This window comes from Falco rusticolus, chromosome 14 (assembly GCF_015220075.1).
Source record: "Falco rusticolus isolate bFalRus1 chromosome 14, bFalRus1.pri, whole genome shotgun sequence".
Lineage (NCBI taxonomy): Eukaryota > Metazoa > Chordata > Aves > Falconiformes > Falconidae > Falco > Falco rusticolus.
The window spans coordinates 15,845,807-15,851,896 of record NC_051200.1 but is presented as its reverse complement, the minus strand read 5'-3'; positions in this window follow the sequence as shown (position 1 = coordinate 15,851,896).

Here is a 6,090-nt window from a genome sequence, read left to right as displayed (position 1 = left end):
CTGTTGCTGGAGCCTGCCTCCAAGAAGAGGTCTGCAAGATCTGCAGGGTTCAAGCCAGCAGGTTCACCAAGCCAGGGTAGAAAAGACTTTGCTGGTGTAAAAGGGAAAAAACAAGGTTCCACATTGCACCACCCTAGACCTCCCCAACTAGAATAAAGCTCCATTTTCACTAACCCATCTCAAAGTAGGTGACCTCCTCTCCACAGCCCATCGTGACAGCTATGGGCATCACAGCCCATGCCAAGGCGTGTGGATAAACCCCACAGAGGCAGGAAATTTCCACCTGCAAAACCCACCCGCTTGAGTGGGAATCTGCCCACAGACGGCTCTGGGTGAGGCTTTGGCTGTCAAGAGCAGTTGGATTCAGTTGTATCATCACCTCCAAATGCATCCCTCGCTTTTATCATTTTTCCTGAGCAGTGCTTCACCTGGACAGACACATGCATGTTACTGCATGCAAGCTCCAGCCCAGTAACAGCATCATGGCTTAGGAGGTACTTACGCTGCAGGGGATCCAGATGAGTATTGACACCGCAGCATTCAAAGTCACATAAGCTTAATATTTCTGAGTACATACACTCTCTGCCAAAAAGAAAACATCACTGTAAAACTGGATTTCCTCCCGGCTCTGTCCTTCCCTACCCCAGCAGGCAGCTTTGGCTTTTGATGGCTATCAAAGACACGCGCCCTGAAGAGGCAATTTCACCAGCACAAAGCCTCAGTGGGGACACAGTCCGAGCTGGCCGCCGGCTCAGGTACTGCTCTCTGCCTCCTCCGTACGCTATGTGCAGCATGGGGAGCCCCTTCCCACTCCAAACCACTCTGGGCTGCTGCAGCTCTCCCGCAGCTGGGAGCGACTCCACCACCCGCCCGCCGAGATCCGCATCCCTGCCTAGCACCGCGTGCTCAGAACTGAGCGAGGTCCATGCCCAGGTTGGGTTCCAGATGCCACGGCTGTCCCCTAGCAGCAGTCCCATGCAAAACACGCTGCCTAGCTGTCACCTCTGAGGATCCCAAGCTCTGGCTCAGCCCTGGGAAAGATGTTCTGAATTTTGGTCAAGGGCACCTGTGTTACCCTACTACGAAGAGGCTCTTCAGAATCTGACAAAACAGCCCTTTCCAGCAAAGTACAGCTGTGTCCTCCTGCAAGCACAGGTAAATATCGCATGCCTTTTAAACACAAAGCACAGCATCCAGCCCTCAGGTTGAAGTTTTTAAACTGGTACAGCGTGATGTGAGCCAATATGCATTATGGAAGTGTCATTCGATAATCAAGGCTAAGCAATGAACTTTGAGTTGAGCTATAAAGATAAAAAAACCCCACTTTCAAACAGCAGTTTTGTTGCGACGGCATCTTTCCACTGCGGCATGGGAAGAGGCAGCCGTCAGGCATGGGACTGAATAACTCACGTACTTGAGAAAGTGCCTTTGCACACATAGCGTGCGGAGAACCTGGGAAAGCCTGCTTCAGGCAGACAGATCAGACTTACAAAAACTCACTCCTTTTGGGGAGAGGGAAGTGCAGGGAGGGGGCTAATAGCTGCTTTATTGCATTAGGCAGTATCTTCATTAAGGCAGAGAAGAGTAACCAAGGGGAATGAGCACGTAGCGTGACTTCTTTGCTAGAACCCCACAAACCACCAACTGGCAGCTCCTTGGCTCCCAGCCACCCAAATCCAAGAGACCATCTGGCAACTGGTTCAGTTATCCCTCCCCAGTTAACAGATGTACACTAGATGGTGTGGGAACAGCATTTTACAGAAGCAATTAGTTTAATCCTCAACTAAACAGTTTAAATTCCAAGTAATTTGGAGCAGGGGAAAAAAAAAAAAAAGGAAAAGAAAAATCCAAAAAACAAACCAACTTGCTTCCAGTTTCAGTGAGAATAACTAACAAAAAGCCAATTCTGCTTTTGCTTTTTGGTTTTGCTACCAATGCACGCCCACGGGGCTTGTTCCTATCCCCGACTCCACGTGCTGGACACCAGAAAACCGCCAGATTTACTCTGAGGCTGCAACTGGGTGGCCACCACTCGCGTGGCTGTGTGATAGCTGCACGCGCCGTCCCATAGCCAAACCCCAGCTGGGTAGGGGCTGATCTTTGAAATGCAAATCTGTGCCGACTTCGGCTCCTCATCTGACCTTGGGCAAATCATTTAACCTGGTTAAAATGATTTGCCTGGCTCATGCCTCCCTGTCTTCAGAAAATGGGGTAAATTACCTGGTCCTGCTACAGGGAATGGTAAGGTGGAATCAGTTAGGGTTTGTGAAGCACTTAAGTCTTGAATGGGAGGAATCGTAGACATACAGAACATTGTTATTAATTACACTAACTGATTAATTATTATTAAATTAGGACAATTTTGTTCTCTTGAGAGAAGAAAGATATGTTTTCCAGCCATTTCTTTTACTCACGTCCTTAAAAGAGTGACTTTCCAACTGAAGAAGACTGAATGAGGAGCTTAACCCAAATAAAATAAATTGCCAGTAATTTCTGGTATCCCCTATGCCATTATTGAACAATTTACATTTGAATCGGGGCTTTTTCCATCACAATCCAGCTTCACCTGATCCTGCTCTATAATCACCATCCCCATTTATGAAATCCCAGCATGTTGCCACAGAAATTATGTCACAAATTCATCATTATGACTTCCCCAGCAGGAGCAATTGGAGCTGAAGATTGGCTATAAAAGTTGCCTTTTTACCAGTCCTGCTTTAAAGATATTTTAATATTTTTTTAAGGTACAGAAGTAAGATTAGCTACCATGGGGAATTAGGCGAACATGTCATGAATATCCCAGGGATACAAGATTACACCCATGAGTCACAGGAACCATAAAATATGATCAAGAGACTTTACGGAGGATGATCTTTGAAATCAACTCCTAATCTCCGAGCGGTTTACATAAAACAGACTATTAGTTTTTTTTAAAAAAATTGTAATTCAAAATTCAAAAGTGAACCAGACTGTTAATAGCCGAGTTACATCTATTTCCGTCAGGAAGGCTTATCTGTCAAACCACTCCAAACACCGAGGCTTACAGGTTTGCACGCTCCTTTGATAAGATGATAATTAGTCAGGTACTGGTGGCAAGAAACATTCAGAGTCAACTTTTGAGGTAAATAATTTATATTTAAATATTTTAGACTCTTCCTGCTAGGCTATGCTCCTCTCACTGCCACTTGTCAAAGACTGGCATGTGTTATATTTCCTAACGAGAGCCACTCAAGAACTTCGACACTGGGGAAAACCTTAAAACAAAGACTATTGATGCTATAAGGAATGCACTTTGCCAGCAATTGTCTTATTATTCTCCTTAATTATTGAAAATAAACCACATTGGAATAAACCCCTCTTTCTATCACTGCTAGGGCTGAGAAAATATTCAGCAAAAAATTAAAAACACCTTATAGGGAGTGTAACGCCTGGTTTGGGGACCACATGCCAGGTGGTTTGGGGACCACCAAGCTTAACATGTGTTCACGTTAAGCTTGGGGCTGGGCTGCCACCGTGGGATGCTCACAAGGCAGCCCTGAGGGGCTTCATGTTTGGTGCACGCTTTCTCCATGTGCTTTGTTTCTTCTCCACTAAACACCTCTCCATTGCTCTGATGGCCACTGGCATTTCCCAGAGGCCAGGCGAGCCCTGTGTGCACAGGGTGGGCACCACCATGGTGCCAGCACCGGTCCTGCCCCTGCCGCAACACTGGCGCCCTGCTCCAGTCCTGCTCCCATCACCTTGGGACTGGCCCTGCTCCACCTCCAAGGCATGATGCTCCTGCCCCAGCCTCTGCATCCCTTCAGAGTGGGGCACGACGGAGGTAGGGCTGGGTAGAGGGTTCCCAAATAGTCCCTTGGACATAAGCAAGGGAATGGAGGGGGAAACTTTCCCATTTTTTCAATTGTGCTGAAACACTCCAGCTCCTTGTCCAGTAGCCTTAGCATCACGATGATGCTTGGTGGCCATGCCTTGGTAGATGACTACTGTCCTTGGCTGCTTTATCCATGCTTGGAGGAGCAGCGTGCGATGCTGAGGAAGGACACCACACAGGGTGTGGGTGCCCTGGACAACAGAGGAGCACGGTGTTGGAAAGAGCGAGCAAAGAGAGAAATCCAAATTTCCTCCCAGCCACACCAGGCACGCACTGGGCTCTGCTGCCACAGCGCTGCCCCATTCACAGCCCTTTCCATGTCACGCCTGGATCCATTTGCACCTTCCCCCCTTTCTCCCAGGGGCCCACCCCTCCACGCAGCTGGAGCCCACCCACTCCTCCAGGTTTCGGCAGACGAGCCTGGGTGGTTTGAGAAGCGGCTGCTCCCGTGGCAGAGGAGATCAAAGCTACCATGTGCCAGCTCCTTACTGCATCAGCTATTAACTCAAACTGCCATCAATTCTCATTTGCACTAACACAAACTATGGCAGCTGGAAAATTACCCAGCCATAAATCACCGCCGGTTGCTTGTCAACCATCAGCCCTCCAGTTGGATGCACAGATTTCTCCCCACCAGCTTTCCACCTTTTCTAAATTAAAAATGAGCCAAGGAGATGGCAGATATGTCCTGTATTTAGTTACAAGAAATCTTTTTGTGATGTTGTTAAGCAGTCTGGCAGGTTAATTAGTTCTTTGATGTTGCCTAGAGTGCAATGTTTGACTGGTAAGGGAGACACCATCCATTTTAAGCCAACCGAAAACATTCAGGATGAGCAAGAAACCACAAGACCGCCCCCCCACCCCAAAAAAAAAAAACCACCAAAAAAAGAAAACCAAGAAAGGTGTGACACGGGAGGCTCAGCCCTCCCCACGTCCCCAGAAGACCAGCACTACAAGCAGCAAGTAACCACCGGCCGTCAGGTCCCCACAGCTGTAAACAGGAGTTATTTAGCACCAGTAAGCCTGTTACACCGCAATTGAGCCTTTCCATTTCTGAGCAGCGACAAGCAATAATTAATTAGTAGCAAACACTCTAATGGCTATTTGATCCTTACTCCAGCAATTAGACTCTTTCAGCTGAGAGGTCTGTCCCAGCGCAGCACAACTCATTAAGGGAAAGAGCAGGAGGAAACCTGGGAGTCAATCAGAGCGGGAAGAAGAGGGAAATAAAGACCCAGTCCCACGTGCCCCATGGCAAGATCCCAAGGAGCTGGCTAATTGAATCACCGCTGGCGTGTGGTTTCATATGCAGTGAACACGTTTCTGAAGCCCGGACACCTCTAGTCAGTATGTAAAAAGAATTACGTATCGTATGCAGGCATGGTGGTTTAAAGTTATTAGTGATGTGATGCGCAGGAAGGCGTTTCCTGAGGGACACCTGCATTGGGCCAAGGAAAGCATGGGTGGTCCTGCAAAGCGCATGCTGCAGCATCTGTCACGCAAAGAGGGAGCTGGAGATAACAGCCGCCTGCTGGGTTTGATCTGCAGCCCACGGACCTGTTCAGGGGCCTCAAAGGGATCTGCTTTCAGGCTGGTTTGGGGTTGAGTCAGAAGTCTGGGAGGTAAAAGGCATTCTCCTCCCTACATCACCCAACACAATGTTGTCCTGCAAGGTCAGCAGGAGTTCTCTGTGCCCACAGCCACCCCAGTCAGCCCTTTCACAAAGCACAAGCCCCGAACACGTTATGGATGTATCTCCACTGCCCACAGCACACCCACAGCATGACAGGAGCTACATATGGCACGTGGCCCTGAGGGCATCTCCCGGGCGAGCAAAGCCTGGTGCCACAGGCACCTTCTAGCCAACATGGCAGGGGCATCTTTGTCCTACCATCTCTGCTGGTCAAGCACTTTCCCCCAATTTAACCATGGGACAAGTGCCATCCTCCTGGGTTTACACCCGTGGCACAGAAACACCCCAGATGACGGGAGAAGCCCACAGGGTTTCATTCCCTGCTTTAAATTTCCCAGTTTGGCCACTTCACCGTGAAGCCATTTAGTCTCAGTTAAGCCTAGGGTAAGCCACTTCCCCACCCTGAGGTCTTGCTCTGTTCCAGAAAGCTCCTGGGGAGGTACCTGGCCTGGGGGTCCCCAAGCTTGCTGTGACAGCAGCATTGCAGCCTGGGGACTCCCTGTGAAGTAGGACACACCACAGC